Source organism: Scyliorhinus canicula, chromosome 10 (genome assembly GCF_902713615.1).
Source record: "Scyliorhinus canicula chromosome 10, sScyCan1.1, whole genome shotgun sequence".
Classification (NCBI taxonomy): domain Eukaryota; kingdom Metazoa; phylum Chordata; class Chondrichthyes; order Carcharhiniformes; family Scyliorhinidae; genus Scyliorhinus; species Scyliorhinus canicula.
The window spans coordinates 3032021-3049422 of record NC_052155.1 but is presented as its reverse complement, the minus strand read 5'-3'; the positions used below and the strand labels follow the sequence as shown (position 1 = coordinate 3049422).

The 17402-nt window shown below is 49.4% G+C and overlaps 1 protein-coding gene across 5 annotated transcripts in view; it reads left to right on the top strand.

The window, feature by feature from the left end:
• The window catches only part of faim2a (Fas apoptotic inhibitory molecule 2a), a 394729-nt gene that overhangs the window by 267525 nt on the left and 109802 nt on the right, over positions 1-17402 (top strand). The window contains exon 1 of one of the 5 annotated variants that reach the window (XM_038808513.1): positions 8275-8327. The exons of the other annotated variants lie outside the window; for them this stretch is intronic. The gene's annotated coding sequence lies outside the window, so the exon portion shown is untranslated. Of the gene's footprint in view, positions 1-8274; positions 8328-17402 lie in introns of those variants that run through there. 5 annotated transcript variants of the gene reach the window in all.

Here is a 17402-nt window from a genome sequence, read left to right as displayed (position 1 = left end):
TGTTAATTTCTAAGCTGAGGAACGTAAATTTTTGTTAAGCAAAGATATTAAGGGATTTGGTCCAAAGGCGGATATGTGGAGTTAGGCCACCGATCAGCCATGATCTCATTGACTGGTGGGACAGGCTCGAGGGGCTGAATGGCCGACTGTTCCTAATGTTATGATGTGCCAAGTGCTCATCCAAGTACTTTTAAAAAAAATCTTTATTAGCATCACAAGTAGGTTTACATTAACACTGCAATGAAGTTACTGTGAAAATCCCTAGTCGCCACACTCGGGTACACAGGGAGAATTCAAAATGTCCAAATGGGATTTGTGGGAGGTAACCGGAGCACCCAGAGGAAGCCCACACAGACACAGGGTGAACGTGCAGACTCCGCACAGCCAGTGACCCAAGCCGGGAATCGAACCTGGGACCCTGGAACTGTGAAGCAATAGTGCTAAACGCTACTACTGTGTGATATGATGATTTATCTGTGCTTTAATTTGTATGATATGTCTGTTCCAAGTGTCCTTTGTGCATAGCTCACTGCACCTCTGACGTAATCACCCCGCTGATGTGAGGCAACACATCCCTATCACCCTCCCGGGCAGTGCACTCCAGACCGTCGCCATTGTCTGGATACAAAAGATTTCCTTACCCCTCACCCTGCCACTAAACCTCCTGCCCCTCACTTTGAACTTGTGTCCCCTGTGACTGACCCTTCAACTAAGGGGAGCAGCTGCTGCCTATCCACCCTGTCCATGCCCTTCATAATGAAAACAACCCGAGCCTATCCAGCCTCTCTTGATAACTCAAATGTTCCATCCCAGGCAACATCCTGGTGAATCTCCTCTGCACCCTCTCCAGTGCAGTCACATCCTTCCTATAATGTGGCGACCAGAACTGCACACAGTACTCCAGCTGTGGCCTCACCAATGTTCTATACAACTCCAGCATGACCTCCCTGCTTTTGTAATCTATGCCTCGATTGATAAAAGCGAGTGTCCCATGTGCCTTTTTCACCACCCTATTAACCTACCCTTCTGCCTTCAGAGATCCATGGACAAACACGCCAAGGTCCCTTTGTTCCTCAGAACTTCCCAGTGTCAGACCTTTCATTGAATACATCCTTGTCAAACTGCTCCTTCCAAAGTGTATCACTACTTGGGGTTAAATTCCATCTGCCACTTTGACCATATTTGTCTATATCTTCCTGTACCCAAGACACTCAAACTCCAATCTTTGTCATCTGCATACCCATTGACCCTCCCCCACATTATCAGCTATGTCATTTATATAGAATCTCTACAGTGCAGAAGGAGACCATTTGGCCCATCGAGTCTGCACTGACCGTCTGAAAGAGCACACTGCCTGTAACTCCACCTAACCTTTGCACACTGAGAGGCACTTTTGGCATGGCCAATCCACATCTTTGGACTTGTGGGAGGAAACCGGAGCACCCGGAGGGAACCCACGCAGTCATGGGGAGAATGTGCAAGCTCCACACAGACAGTCACCTAAGGTTGGAATCGAACCAGGGTCCCTGGTGCTGTAAAGCTGCAGTGCTAACTACTGTTCCACCTTGCCACCCCCTGGTGAATAATAGGAGACCCAGCATAGATCCCTGTGCCACTGGACACTGGCTTCCAGTCATTAATAGGGGCTGTTTAGCACACTGGGCTAAATCGCTGGCTTTGCAAGCAGACCAATGCAGGCCAGCAGCACGGTTCGATTCCCGTAACAGCCTCCCCGAACAGGTGCCGGAATGTGGCGACTAGTGGATTTTCACAGTAACTTCATTGAAGCCTGCTTGTGACAATAAGCGATTTTCATTTTCATTTCATTTCATTAAAGCAGCCGGTTATCATCGCCTGTTCCTACAACTAAGCCAAGTTTGAATCCACATTATCAAACTACTTTGTATCCCTTTATGAGTTTCTGATCTGGGACCTTGTCAAAGGCTTTGCTGAAACCCACGTAAACTACATCGACTGCACTCCCCTCATCTACACACCTGGTCACATGCTTAAAAATTCAATCAAATTTGTTAGGCATGACCTCTCTCTGACAAAGCCACGCTGACTATTCCTGATCAAACCTTGCCTCTCCAAGTGGAGATAGATTCTCTCCTTCAGAATTTTCTCCCAATAGTTTCCCGACCACCGATGTGAGACTCACTGGTCTGTAGTTCCCTGGCTTATCTCTACAGCCTTTCTTAAATAGACCGCATTAGCTGTTCTCCAGTCCTCTGGCACCTCCCCCGTGGTCAGAGAGGAATTACAAACTTTGGTCAGAGTCCCTGCAATCTCCTCCCTCGCCTCCCACAGCATCCTGGGTCACAATTCAGCCAGACCTGGAGATTTGTCCACTTTTAAGCCTGCCAACACCTCCAGTACCTTGTCACTCTCGATGTCAATTTGCTCAAGAACCTCACAGTTTCTCTCCCTGAGTTCCATAACTACCTCCTCATTCAGAAAATAGTATGTTGGGATTCAATACATGAGTAATTTGAGATGAGGTCAAATAGCGTTTATGAACATAAGAACTAGGAGCAAGAGTTGTCCATATGGCCTCTTGTGCCTGCTCTGCCATTCAATCAGGGCTGGCTTAGCACAGGGCTAAATAACTGGCTTTGAAAGCAGACCAAGGCAGGCCAGCAGCACAGTTCAATTCCCATACCAGCCTCCCCAAACAGGTGCCGGAGTGAAGGGAGGAGATAAATTGACACGTCTATCTACTTCACTTGCATGGAAAGGTGTTGGAGGGAGGCTAATGGGGTGTAACTGAGGATTGGAGCAGGGTGCTGCAGGAAGAAGGGGTCCTTCAAATCGCTGCAAGGGGAGGATGGGGGGGGGGGGGGGGTGGAGATGTTTTGTTGGTGGCATCATGCAAGCGCTGGTGAAAATGATGGAAGATAACCCTTTGAATATGGAGACTGATGGGGTGGAAGGTGAGGTAAAGAAGGGCGTCTCATCATTGCTCGAGAGGGAGGGGAAGAGATGAGAGTGGAACTGTGTGAAGTAGATCAGACATGGAAGAGGGCCCTGTCAGCCACACTGGGTGACAATCCTTCATTGAGGGAAGAAATGGTAGACCTATCGGAAGCCCGAGTATGGAAAATGGTGTTGTCTGAACAAATGCGATGGTGTTGGGCAAACTGAGAGAATGGAATGGAGTCCTTACAGGAAGCAGGGTTTGAGGAGGTTTTGTTGAGGTAGCTGCAATGAATATTGGTGGACAGTCTATCCCCAGAAATGGATGCCGAGAAGTCGATGAAGAGAACAGTTAGAGATGGATTAGGTGACGGTGAGAGAAGGATGGAATCGAAACAAAGTGAATGGGATTTTGCAGTTTGAAAGGAGAGCAGGAAGAGACACCCATACAACACACCAGACAAAGAGTTAAAGGAGGGGGACTGAGTTAAGACTGGAACAAGGAATACTCCGCATATCCAAAACAAAGAGATTGCCTGGTCATTATCACATTGCGCAAAATTGGCAGCCGCATTTCCTGTGTTACCATGACTGCAATTTAAAAGTACTTAATTGGCTCAAGTGCTTCTAGACATCCCGTGGTCATGAAAAACACTTTAGCGGTGACAGGGATGTGCTGGATGGACGAACGAAAGGTGACGCTCCTCCTGAAAACTTGGAACTAGGCACTTCAATCCCAAAATAGCCCACTAAAACCGGGATAAAACGCCCCTCACCCTCTTCCCAACACCATCAGGACAAGACATGCCCAGCGGTAGCAGCTCCAGGGGCCAGACGGCAAAAACCTGAAGAGAAGGAACGAGGAGATGGCAAGCACGCGGTGCGACATGGTAGCACCGTGGTTAGCACTGTTGCTACACAGCTCCAGGGTCCCAGGTTCGATTCCCGGCTTGGGTCACTGTCTGTGGGGTGTCTGCACGTTCTCCCCGTGTCTGCGTGGGTTTCCTCTGGGTGCTCCTCCTACAAGTCCCGAAAGATGTGCAGTTAGGTAATTTGGACATTCTGAATTCTCCCTTAGTGTACCCGAACAGGCGCCGGAATGTGGCAACTTGGGGCTTTTCACAGTAACTTCATTGCACTGTTAATCATAGATCATAGAGACTTCCGTTGGCGGCGATGCGGAGCTAAGCCGCACGTTCGGCAGCTCCCGCTTTTTTCGGACTTTCGGGCTCTTTTAAGAGCCCGCAACGGCGCTTCTTTAAACTTTTCCCCGGGGGGAAACACAGCCAGTGTGCCCAGTGACTGGTGGATGGACTGGACTCGCAGTGGAGCGGTCCAAAAGTCGGCTCTACAGCAGAGGAAGGCGAGAGGCAGAAAAGGCAAGATGGCGGCGGGCAGGGCAGCAGTGGGCGCGGGAGCAGCAGGAGCTGCTTCAGCGCTCCTTCAAGGAGATTAAAGCTGAGATCTTGGCGCTGTTTAAGGCCTGAGTCGCCACCAGCTGGACAAGCTGGTGGCAACTCAGACGGCCCAGGCCGTGGAGATTCGGGAGCTGCAGCAAAAGGCTTTGGACAACGAGAATGAGCTTTTGGGCCTGGCAGTGAAAGTGGAATCGCACAAGGCGCTGCACAAGAAATGACTGGCGAGGATGGAGGAGATGGAGAACCGCTCCCGCCGGAAGAATCTACGGATTTTGGGCCTTTCGGAGGGGCTGGAAGACTCTGATTTGGGGGCCTATGTGGTCCTAATGTTGAACTCGCTGATGGGTGCGGGGTCGTTTCGTGGTCCCCTGGAGCTGGAGGGCACCCATCGAGTGCTGCAGCGGAAGCCGAGGCCGAACGAGCCGCCCAGGGCGGTACTGGTCCGTTTTCACTGCTTGGTCGACCGGGAGTGCGTGTTGAGATGGGCGAAGAAGGAGAGGAGCAGCAGGTGGGAGAACACGGACGTTAGGATTTATCAGGACTAGAGCGTGGAGGTGGCGAAGAGAAGGGCTGGCTTCAATTGAGCGAAGGGAGTGCTTCATAGGAAGCGGGTGAAGTTTGGCCTTCTACAGCCGGCTGGCCTCTGGGTCACTTACAAGGACCGCCAGCTCTATTTTGACTCTCCGGAGGAGGCCTGGGCTTTTGTCCAGGCAGAGAACTTAGACTCGAACTGGGGGGCTGGGGAAAAATGTACTTTGTTTGGAGGCTTTGCCCTCCTGGGTATCCTGTCGTTTATATTGGCTGTGTTTGCTGATTGATGTTGCCTGTTTGTTTTCGTTATTTTGGTTTTTTCGGGGTGGTTTTCTGGGCTGTTGTTTATTTCCTGTGGTGTTTTGTTTTGTTTTGTCCACTGGTGGGTTGTGGAGTAGTTTGGGGTCCCGATGGGTCATGTGTCCGTCTTTTTCCCGCGTGTTGGGTCGGTGGGCGGAGCTCGGGTTGGAAGCGCGGGCTTTCTTCCCGTGCCGGAGGAATTGGGGACGGGGCTGGCGCTGGTAGGGAGGGTTTGGTGGCTGTGTTGCGTCGGGGCTGGGGGGGGGTCGTGGTTATGGCGGGAGTAGCCGGGGTCAGCAGAAGTCAGCTGACTCACGGAAGCACAATGTTAGGGGTAACGCAGCTGGGGGGGGGGGGGCCCTAGCTTTGGGGGGGGGAGGCAGAAGGGGGGGTACCGGGTTGTTGCTGCTGGGACTGTGAGGGAATGGATGGTGAATGGGGGGTTGGGAGAGGGGTCTGCCGCCGTGGGGAGCGGGCTTGGGGGTTTCCCTGGGTGCGTGGCGGGTTCCCTGGGTGTGTGGCGGGTTGAGGAAGAGCTATGGCTGATCGGCGTAGGGGGAGGGAGATGGCCCCCCGGGTTCGGCTGGTCACATGGAACGTGAGGGGGCTGAATGGTCCGGTGAAGCGACCCCAGGTCTTGGCTCACTTGAGGTTGGGAGCGGATGTGGCTATGCTCCAGGAGACGCACCTCAGGGTTACGGATCAGGTGAGGCTAAGAAAAAGTTGGGTGGGACAGGTGTTTCACTCGGGGCTTGATGCGAAGAACCGTGGGGTGGCAATTTTGGTCGGTAAGAGCCTGTCGTTCGTTGCGTCCAAAGTGGTGGCGGATAGTACAGGTCGATATGTGATGGTGAGTGGGAGACTTCAGTGGGAGCGGGTGATCTTGGTTAATGTTTATGCTCCCAACTGGGACGATGCGGGCTTCATGTAGCGAATGCTGGGCCTGATCCCGGACCTGGACACAGGGGGATTGATCCTGGGTGGGAACTTTAACACGGTGCTGGATCCGGCTCTGGGTCGCTCGAAGTCTAGGACGGGCAGGAGGCCGGCAGCGGCCTCGTTGCTGAGGGGGTTCACGGATCAGATGGTGGGGGGGGGGGGGGGGGGGGGGGGGTGGACCATTGGAGGTTTTTGGAGCCGGGGGGTAGGGAGTTCTGCTTTTTCTCCCATGTTCATAAGGCGTACTCCCGGATTTACTTTTTTGTGCTTAGCAGGGCGCTAATCCCGAGAGTAGTAGGGGCGGAGTATTCGGCGATAGCCATTTCTGATCATGCCCCACATTTAGTGGATCTGGAGCTGGGGGAGGGGAAGGATCAGCGCCCGCTGTGGAGGCTGGATGTGGGGCTTTTGGCAGAGGAGGAAGTGTGCGGGCGGATCCGTAGGGGCATAGAGGGGTATCTAGAAACCAATGATAACGGGGAGGTGCAAGTTGGGGTGGTTTGGGAAGCGCTAAAGGCAGTAGTCAGAGGGGAGCTGATATCTATTCGGGCGCGCAGGGAGAGGGCCGAGAGGGAGAGGCTGGTGGAGGAAATGGTAAGGGTGGATAGGTGGTATTCAGGCACCCCGGAGGAGGGGCTTTTGAGGAAGCAGCACAATCTCCAAGCGGAGTTTGATATACTGACCACCCGGAAAGCGGGGGCGCAGGGGGCGGTATATGAGTACGGGGAGAAGGCATGTCGCATGTTGGCTCACCAGCTCCGGAAGCGGGAGGCAGCTAGAGAAATTGGGGGAGCCACGGGTGCAGGAGGGAACTTGGTGCGGGGTGGAAAGGACATCAATGGGGTGTTCAGATCCTTTTACGAGGGGTTGTACCGGGCGGTGCCCCCCAGGGAAGCAGGTGGGATGGACCGATTTTTGGATAGGCTGGAGTTCCCAAGAGTAGGGGACGAGCGGGTGGAGGGTTTGGGGGCCCCAATTGAGTTGGGGGAGCTGGTGGAGGCATTGGGAAGTATGCAGACCAAGAAAGCGCTGGGGCTTGACGGGTTCCTGGTGGAATTTTACAAGAAATTTTCAGATTTGCTGGGCCCTCTGCTTGTGAGGACCCTGAATGAGGCTAGGGAGGAAGGGGGGGGGGGAATGTGGTCCCGACGGTGATTGATGTGGTCCCGACGGTGATTGATGTGGACCCGATGGTGATTGATGTGGATCAAACGGGGTTTGTAAAGGGGAGACAACTGAATGCCAACGTGTGGAGGCTCCTTAATGTCATGATGATGGCGCCGGCGGCTGGGGTGTCAGAAATAGTGGCGTCCATGGATGCAGAGAAAGCTTTTGATAGGGTGGAGTGGAGTTACCTGTGGGAGGTGTTGCGGAGGTTTGGGTTTGGTGAGGGGTTCATCAGCTGGGTGAGGTTGCTGTACAGCTCCCCGGTGGCGAGTGTGGTGACGAATGGGAGGAGGTCGGCGGACATTCGGCTTTCCAGGGGGACGAGGCAGGGGTGCCTCTTGTATCCCCTGCTCTTCGCGTTAGCGATTGAGCCCCTGGCGGACTCGAAGAGTTGGAGGGGGATTGTGCGGGGGGGGGGGGGGGGGGAGCACTGGTTGTCGCTGTACGCAGTTGATCTGCTGTTGTATGTCGCGGATCCGGCTGAGGGGATGCCAGAGGTGCTGAAGATACTTGAGGAGTTTGGGGACTTTTCGGGCTATAAGCTCAATGTGGGGAAAAGTGAGCTGTTTGTCCTGCACCTGGGGGATCAGGAGAGGGAGATAGGTGAACTCCCGTTGAAGAGGGCTGAGAGGAGCTTTAGGTATCTTGGGATCCAGGTGGCTAGGACGTGGGGGGCCATGCATAGGCTTAACTTTTCGAGGCTGGTGGGGCAGCTGGAGGAGGAGTTTAGGAGGTGGGACGCGCTACCGCTTTCGTTAGCGCGCAGGGTCCAGTCGATTAAGATGACAGTGCTCACGAGGTTTTTGTTTTTTTCCAGTGCCTCCCCATATTGATCCCAAAGGCTTTTTTCAGAAGGGTGAATAAGTCGATTCTGGGGTTCGTGTGGACGCGGAAGGCCCCGAGAGTAAGGAGGGTATTTTAGGAGCGAAGAAGGGGGCCTGGCGCTGCCCAACCTGTGTGGATATTATTGGGCGGCGAACGTGGCGATGATTCGCAGGTGGATGACGGAAGGGGAGGGTGACGCATGGAAGAGGTTGGAGGTAGCATCCTGTGCGGGTAAGAGTCTGGAGACTTTGGTGACGGCTCCACTTCCTCTCTCCCCGGCAAAGTACTCCACGAGTCCAGTGGTGGTTGCGTCCCTTAAAATCTGGGGACAGTGGAGGCGGCATAGGGGGGATGTGAAGGCCTCAGTTTGGGCCCCAATACGGGGTAATCACCGTTTTGCGCCTGGGAGAACGGGTGGGGGATTTGGGAGTTGACACAGGGCAAGCATCAGACATTTTGGGGACCTCTTCTTGGATGGGAAGTTCGCGACTCTGGAGGAGCTAGTGGGGAAGTGGAACCTTCCCCCTGGGAACGCTTTCAGGTATATGCAGATCAGGGCATTTGTTAAGAGGCAGGTGGTGGAGTTTCCGCGGCTGCCGCCAAGGGGGGTGCAGGACGGTGCTTTCGGGGACGTAGGTCGGTGAAGGAAAGATCTCAGCTATCTACCAGTTGATGCAGGAGGAGGAGGAGGCCTCAGTATAAGAGCTCAAAGCGAAGTGGGAGGAAGAGCTAGGGGAAGAGATTGAAGATGGAACGTGGTCGGACGCCCTGGAGAGGGTGAATGCCTCCTCCTCTTGCGCACGGCTCAGCCTAATTCAGCTGAAGGTGCTGCACAGGGCTCACATGACGGGCAAGGATGAGCCGGTTCTTCGGAGGGGAAGACAGGTGCGGGAGGTGTTCGGGAGGCCCAGCGAACCACACCCATATGTTCTGGGCTTGTCCGGCCTTGGAGAGGTTTTGGAAGGGGGGTGGCGGGGACTTTGTCGGAAGTGGTCGGGTCTAGGGGTCAAGCCGGACTGGGGGCTCGCTATCTTTGGGGTAGCTTCGGAGCCGGGAGTGCAAGAGGGAGAGAGGCCGGCATTCTGGCCTTTGCGTCTCTAGTAGCCTGGCGCAGGATTCTGTTACAGTGGAGGGATACGCGGCCCCCGAGCCCGGAGACCTGGATCAACGACATGGCTGGGTTCATCAAGTTGGAGAGGATGAAGTTTGCCCTGAGGGGGTCGGTACAGGGGTTCATTCGGCGGTGGCAGCCCTTTCTCGACTTCCTGGCGAAGGGGTAGAGAGTGGTCGATCTCAGCAGCAACTTGGGGTGGGTTTGGGGATGGTTAGGGGGTTTGTTTTTGCGGCGGTGGGTTTACTATGTTGTTATTTTCTTCTTTCTTGTATTGTTTTTTTAAAATTTATTTTGGGCGGGTGAGTTTTTTTTCTTGTGTTGGTATGGAAACACGCCTTGTTTGTTTTAAATTGCGGGGAGAAAATTTGTTATTGAAAAACTTGAATAAAAATTATTGTTAAAAAAAAATCATAGAATTTACAGTGCAAAAGGAGGCCATTCGGCCCATCGAGTCTACACCGACTCTTAAAAGAGCAGCCTACTGAAGCCCACGTTTCTACCCTATCCCCGTAACCCCCACTTAACATCTTTTGGACACGAAGGGCAATTAGGCATGGCCAATCTACCTAACCCGCACATCTTTGGACTGTGGGAGAAAATCAGAGGAAACCCACGCAGACACGTGGAGAACGTGCAGACTCCGCACAGACAGAAACCCAACCGGGAATCAAACCTGGGACCTGGAGCTGTGAAGCAACTGTGCTAGCCACTATGCTACCATGCTGTCCTGTAATGTAAGCCGAATAAAGATTATTGATATGAAGCTCTTGAAGGAGTTTGGAGCCTTTTGAATGAAAAAATGAAAATCGCTTATTGTCACGAGTAGGCTTCAATGAAGTTACTGTGAAAAGCCCCTAGTCGCCACATTCCGGCGCCTGTCTGGGGAGGCTGATACGGGTTTTTGGGATACAAATTCAACCTGGGCAAGAGTGAAGTCTTGAACCCGCAAGGGAGGGGGACAGAGCTGGAGGGGCTAACGTTCAAACAAGTCCAAAACAAATTCTGCTACCTGGAGATCCAAATAGCCCATGACTGGAAACGGTTCCACATATGGAACCTGATGAGTCTGGTGGAGGAAGTAAAAAAGAACCTGCAGAGGTGGGGCCCACTCCCCATTCTCCCTGGCAGGGTGAAGTTAAAAACTCACCACTATTCTTAGAATTCCCCCTATACCAAAAAGGGTTGATATTCTAAATGGTGAACAGGGATTATCACTCCCTGACTCCGCAGAATGCAGGCTTCGGTGGGTGCTATTCAGGTCAAACTATGTTTTCAAGTTATCCCCCGGTATAACGCATACCTTGACAGAAGAATTTTACCTACTTACCCCTTAGTAGCATCGATGTCCTGGGTCCTGCATTGCTAAGTAAGTAAAGTAGGCTAATAACCACTGTTTCAGGTTAAAACTTTAAAGTTATTTTATTATTATTTTTTCTTTTAAACGATGCAATCACTGTCTTTACAGAAAAGTAAAAGGATCTTGCTTCTGGATCCTTCTGGTTGGTTGAAGGGACCTTCAGGCCCAACTTGACAATCAATCTTCTTTTTAAAATCTGGTCTTCTTTAGATGTATTCGCTGGTGAGCTCGGTTGCTATGTCCTATCTTTCCCATGTACCGAGCTGTGAGAGCTGGCTCTGCTGGCTGTCTCCTTTCTTCGGGTGTTCAAAATGCTTTGATTTCAAGAGGGGTATGAATCTTGGCCCCTGTCATTTCTATAGTTTTATTTTCCAATTGTGCCCCAGCTCATAATTTTGACTTTGATTTTAGCTTTAAATTAGGTTTCTAGCAGACTGATAGTCTCCAATTTTCTTTAATTTACTTGGTGTTAGCAGAATTTCACACCTATATATTTGACCCCCTAGTCATTCTTTTCTATCTGCTGATTTTACTTCAACGAAGGTGTGAATCATTGCTTTTAGCGTAATGCTAAAAATCCATTTGGTTATAACTTGAAAGGTTTACATTTATCACCTAGCTCAACTGAAACCCTGATCCATGCTTTTCCAGATGCTTACTAAAATGGTTAATTTCAATGAAGGTGTGAACCATTGTTTTTAGCTTCATACAAAAATCCTGTGTGTTTGCTAAATCTGTTTGGGAGAAAGAATCTGCATTTTATAATCCTGCTCTTTGCAGCTTCTGTTAACCCTTTGTGGGATCTTGCCCTGTCTTCTCTCCTGTTTCTCTCAGACCAGATATTGCCAGACTTCCATGTTTCAAATGACACATCTTTCCATATTATCAATTACAAGAGAGAGTGAGACGATCAAAATGAACATGCGGGGATGGTAGGCCTGGCCCTCCCAAACCACTGGGCAGCCACAGCAGAAAGAATGAGGGGCTGGGTGAAGAAGGAGGAGAGTTCCTGCATAGGGAGGTCCCTCTGAGCCCTAGTCACGACCGCACACCCATCCCCCCAATTAAGCACTCAAGAAGCTCAATGGTAGTAGCCACACTCTGAACGGGGTCTCAAATGCAGATCAAAAACTTCCTCCATGGACTATGACGACGAATCCCCGGGCACCAGGACACTCAATTGAGTAACTGTCGGTTGTCGGAAGGAGTACTAGGACCTGGACAGATGACTGTTGGAGGAGGTACGCTCCCTGGTTGAGACAAGGGAAAAATAGGAGGGCACAGAAGCAGAGGGGGGACTCTGGATCGAAGCACTGCACAGGTCGAACTCCACCTCCACATGCGCAGGGCTGAGACTAATGCAGCTTAAGGTGGTGCAGAGGGCACACCTAACCAGAATCCAAATGAGCAGGCTCTTCCCAGAGGTGGAGGACAAATGTAAACGGTGCCAGGGAGGCCTGACAACCACACCCACATGTTCTGGGCCTGCCCCAGACTTGGTGAGAGTGGTGCCTGGCTCAAAAGTGGCGGTCTTGGGGGTTTCAGATCAGTCAGACCTCTTTATGGGGAGGGGGGCCAATATCCTAGCCTGTGTCTCCCTAATTGGCTGCCGGAGAATCCTGCCTGGCTGGCGATAGGTGTCACCACCCAAAGCTGCAGACTGGCTGCCCGACCCTTCGGAATTCCTACAACTGGAGAAGATAAAATTCGCCATCCGTGGATCGGAAAAGGGTTTCCACAGGACGTGATAGCTGTTCACCAACTTGTTTCAAGACCTGTCCGTGGCTCGCAAATAGTAGAGGGGGGGGGGGGGGGTCACAGACGTGCCACATATCGTAAAGAGAAGGGGAGGGGGGAGGCAAAAGCCCATGAAGACCACGAGACACAAGGTGCATAGACGGAGGGGGCATTCCCACCGGCAATGGAAACCCAGAGGGAGCAGCAATATGCGAGGTAATACACGCTAGGCCAACACCGAGCAGTGCAACTGAGGCAGATTGGCCGAAGGGGCCTGCAGCCACGGGGAGGGGGAAACGTGTAGATGTAAATATTTATTGGGATCCTTGTTTGTGTTTGTTTTATCGGTCTTTGGTCTATCTTTCCCTTTTGTAATTTTAATTTCTTCTTGGTTGCTTTTGTCTGTTATTAAGCCCGGTTATGACACTTGTAATTTAACAAATTGAAATGTGGTGCGTAATGCGAAAAACAATATAAGTCTTTTTTTTAAAATGAATAAATAAAAAATGCTTTATAAATGCAAGACATTTTTCATTCTGCATGTCACTGAGCCAATTTTGGACATAATTTGCCACTGTCCCTTCGATCCCACGAAATTTTAATTTACTGATACCACATGTGATCTTATCAAAAGTACTGTTAAAATCCATATCGACTACATTAAACACGTTACCCTGATCAACACCGGTTATTATTTGCGCAAAAAAATCAAACATTAAGTTTGTCACATGACAGACAGACATTCCCTTAATAGATCCCTACTGACAGCCCTTGACATAAGAACTAGGTGCAGGAGTCGGCCATCTGGCCCCTCGAGCCTGCTCCGCCATTCAATGAGATTATGGCTGATCTTTTGTGGACTCGGCTCCACTTTCCGGCCTGAACACCATAACCCTTAATCCCTTTATTCTTCAAAAAACTATCTATCTTTATCTTAAAAACATTTAATGAAGGAGCCTCAACTGCTTCACTGGGCAGGGAATTCCATAGATTCACAACCCTTTGGGTAAAGAAGTTCCTCCTAAACTCAGTCCTAAATCTACTTCCCCTTATTTTGAGGTTATGTCCCCTAGTTCTGATTTCACCCGCCAGTGGAAACAACCTGCCTGCATCTATCCTATCTATTCCCTTCATAATTTTCCATGTTTCTATAAGATCCCCCCCTCATCCTTCTAAATTCCAACGAGTACAGGCCCAGTCTACTCAACGTCGCCTCGTAATCCAACCCCTTCAGCTCTGGGATTAACCTAGTGAATCTCCTCTGCACACCCTCCAGTGCCAGTACGTCCTTTCTCAAGTAAGGAGACCAAAACAACACAATACTCCAGGTGTGGCCTCACTAACACCTTATACAATTGCAGCATAACCTCCCTAGTCTTAAACTCCATCCCTCTAGCAATGAAGGACAAAATTCCATTTGCCTTCTTAATCATCTGTTGCACTTGTAAACCAATTTTTTGCGACTCATGCACTAGCACACCCAGGTCTCTCTGCACAGCAGCATGTTTTAATATTTTATCATTTAAATAATAATCCCGTTTGCTGTTATTCCTACCAAAATGGATAACCTCGCATTTGTCAACATTGTATTCCATCTGCCAGACCCTAGCCCATTCACTTAACCTATCCAAATCCCTCTGCAGACTTCCAATATCCTCTGCACTTTTTGCTTTACCACTCATCTTAGTGTCGTCTGCAAACTTGGACACATTGCCATTGGTCCCCAACTCCAAATCATCTATGCAAATTGTGAACAATTGTGGGCCCAACACTGATCCCTGAGGGACACCACTAGCCACTGATTGCCAACCAAAGAAACACCCATTAATCCCCACTCTTTGCTTTCTATTAATTAATCAATCCTCTATCCATGCTACTACTTTACCCTTAATGCCATGCATCTTTATCTTATGCAGCAACCTTTTGTGTCGCACCTTGTCAAAGGCTTTCTGGAAATCCAGATATACAAGGGCTGGTTTAGCTCACTGGGCTAAATCACTGGCTTTTAAAGCAGGCCAGCAGCACGGTTCGATTCCCGTACCAGCCTCCCCGGACAGGCGCCGGAATGTGGCGACTAGGGGCTTTTCACAATAACTTCATTTGAAGCCTAGTTGTGACAATAAGCGATTTTCATTTCATTTCATTTTCACTTCATACCACATCCATTGGCTCCCCGTTATCTACTGCACTGGGAATGTCCTCAAAAAATTCCACTAAGTTAGTTAGGCACGACCTTTATGAACCCATGCTGCGTCAGCCCAATGGAACAATTTCTATCCAGATGCCTTGCTATTTCTTCCTTGATGATAGATTCCAGCATCTTCCCTACTACTGAAGTTAAGCTCACTGGCCTATAATTACCCGCTCTCTGCCTACCTCCTTTTTTAAACAGTGGTGTCACGTTTGCTAATTTCCAATCTGCCGGAACCACCCCAGAATCTAGTGAATTTTGGTAAATTATCACTAGTGCATTTGCAATTTCCCTAGCCATCTCTTTTAGCACTCTGGGGTGCATTCCATTAGGGCCAGGAGACTTGTCTACCTTTAGCCCCATTAGCTTGCCCATCACTACCTCCTTAGTGATAACAATCCTCTCAAGGTCCTCACCTGTCATAGCCTCATTTCTATCTGTCACTGGCATGTTATTTGTGTCTTCCACTGTGAAGACCGACCCAAAAAACCTGTTCAGTTCCTCGGCCATTTCCTCATCTCCCATTATTAAAACTCCTTTCTCATCCTCTAAAAAGGACCAATATTTACCTTAGCCACTCTTTGTTTTATATATTTGTAGAAACTTTTACTATCTGTTTTTATATTCTGAGCAAGTTTACTCTCGTACTCTATCTTACTCTTCTTTATAGCTTTGTTAGTAGCTTTCTGTTGCCCCCTAAAGATTTCCCAGTCCTCTCGTCTCCCACTAATCTTTACCATTTTGTATGCTTTTTCCTTAGATATCCACTGTCGATGTTCCCTCTTTCTACCGTCCTTCCTTTTTATGGTATAAACCTTTGCTGAGCACTGAAAAATCGCTTGGAAGGTTCTCCACTGTTCCTCAACTATTCCACCATAAACTCTTTGCTCCCAGTCTACCTTAGCTAGTTCTTCTCTCATCCTATTGTAATCTCCTTTGTTTAAGCACAAAACACGAGTATTTGATTTTACCTTCTCACCCTCCATCTGTATTTTAAATTCCACCATATTGTGATCGCTCCCTCCGAGAGGATCCCGAACTATGAGATCATTAATCAATCCTGTCTGATTACACAGGACACGACCTAGGACCGCTTGTTCCCTCGTAGGTTCCATTACATACTGTTCTAGGAAACTATCGCGGATACATTCTATAAACTCCTCCTCAAGACTGCCTTGACCGACCTGGTTAAACCAATCGACATGTAGATTAAAATCCCCCATGATAACTGCTGTACCATTTCTACATGCATCAGTTATTTTTGTTGTTTATTACCTGCCCCGCCGCAATGTTACTATTTGGTGGCCTATAGACTACTCCTATCAGTGACTTTTTCACCTTACTATTTCTGATTTCCACCCAAATGGATTCAACCTTATCCTCCATAGCACCGATGTCATCCCTTACTATTGCCCGGATGTCATCCTTAAATAACAGCTACACCACCTCCCTTACCATCCATTCTGTCCTTCCGAATAGTTTGATGCCCTCGGATATTTAACTCCCAGTCGTGACCATCCTTTAACCATGTTTCAGTAATGGCCACTAAATCATAGTCATTCACGATGATTTGCGCCATCAACTCATTTACCTTATTCCGAATACTACGAGCATTCAGGTAAAGTACACTTAATTTGGCTTTTTTACCTCTGTTTTGAATCTTAACACATTGATCAGTAACCTCTCCTAAGTTATATTTTCTCTTAACTTTTCACCTAATTTTCCTTGTCGTAGAACCCATATCTTCATGTAACAACCTGCCGCGTCGCTTACCATTCATGTTTTTACTTCTAGTTTTATTCCTTTTAGTATTACTGGGCCAATTCACTGAGCTCCCCTCAGTCACTGTACCTTGTGCTGTCGCCCTTTTTGATTATTGACTATGGCTTGTCTGCCTTACACTTTCCCCCTTACTTCCTTTTGCTTCTGTTGCTGTTTTACTACCTTCTGACTTCCTGCATCGGTTCCCACCCCCCTGCCACATTAGTTTAAACCCTCCCCAACAGTCCTAGCAAAACCCAACCCCCCCGGACATCGGTCCCAGTCCTGCCCAGGTGCAGACCGTCCGGTTTGTACATCTTTACCAATTTTTTTGTACTTCCTTGATCAATCCATGCCTCTCTAAGTGACAATTTATACTGTGTCTCAGACTCTTTTCCATCCTAGCATTGAGGTGAGGTGGACTGACCTATAATTACACTGTCTTATATTTTCCTTCCCCTTTAAACAACAATACAGTGTTAGGTTCTCTCCAGCACCATGACTGTAGTCAGAAAGGATTGGAAAATGATGGTCAGAACCTCCACTATTTCTTCACGAACGATCAGACTCAAAAACAGCTTCTTCCCCACTGTTTTTGTTTATAAATTTAGAGTACCCAATTCGTTTTTTCCAATTAAGGGGCAATTTAGTGTGGCCAATCCACCTAGCCTGCACATCTTTGGGTGGTGGGGGCGAAACCCATGCAAACACGGGGAGATTGTGCAAACTCCGCAAGGACAGTGACCCAGAGCCAGGATCGAACCTGGGACCTCGGCGCCGTGAGGCTGCAGTGTTACCACTGCGCCACCGTACTGCCCCTTCTTCCCCACTGTTACCAGACTCCTAAACGACCATCTTATGGACTGACCTGATTAATGCTACACCCCTGTATTCTTCACCCGATGCCGGTGTCTATGTATTTGCATTGTATACCTTGTGTTGCCCTATTATGTATTTTCTTTTATTATCTTTTCATGTACTTAATGATCTGTTGGGCAGCTCACAGAAAAATACTTTTCACTGTACCTTGGTACATGTGACAATAAACAAAATCCAAATCCAATCCCTTGCTTTGCTCAGCAGCCTGGAGTCCAATTCATCTGGGTCTGGGATTTATCCACTTTTAAAGAAGCAAAACATTTACCT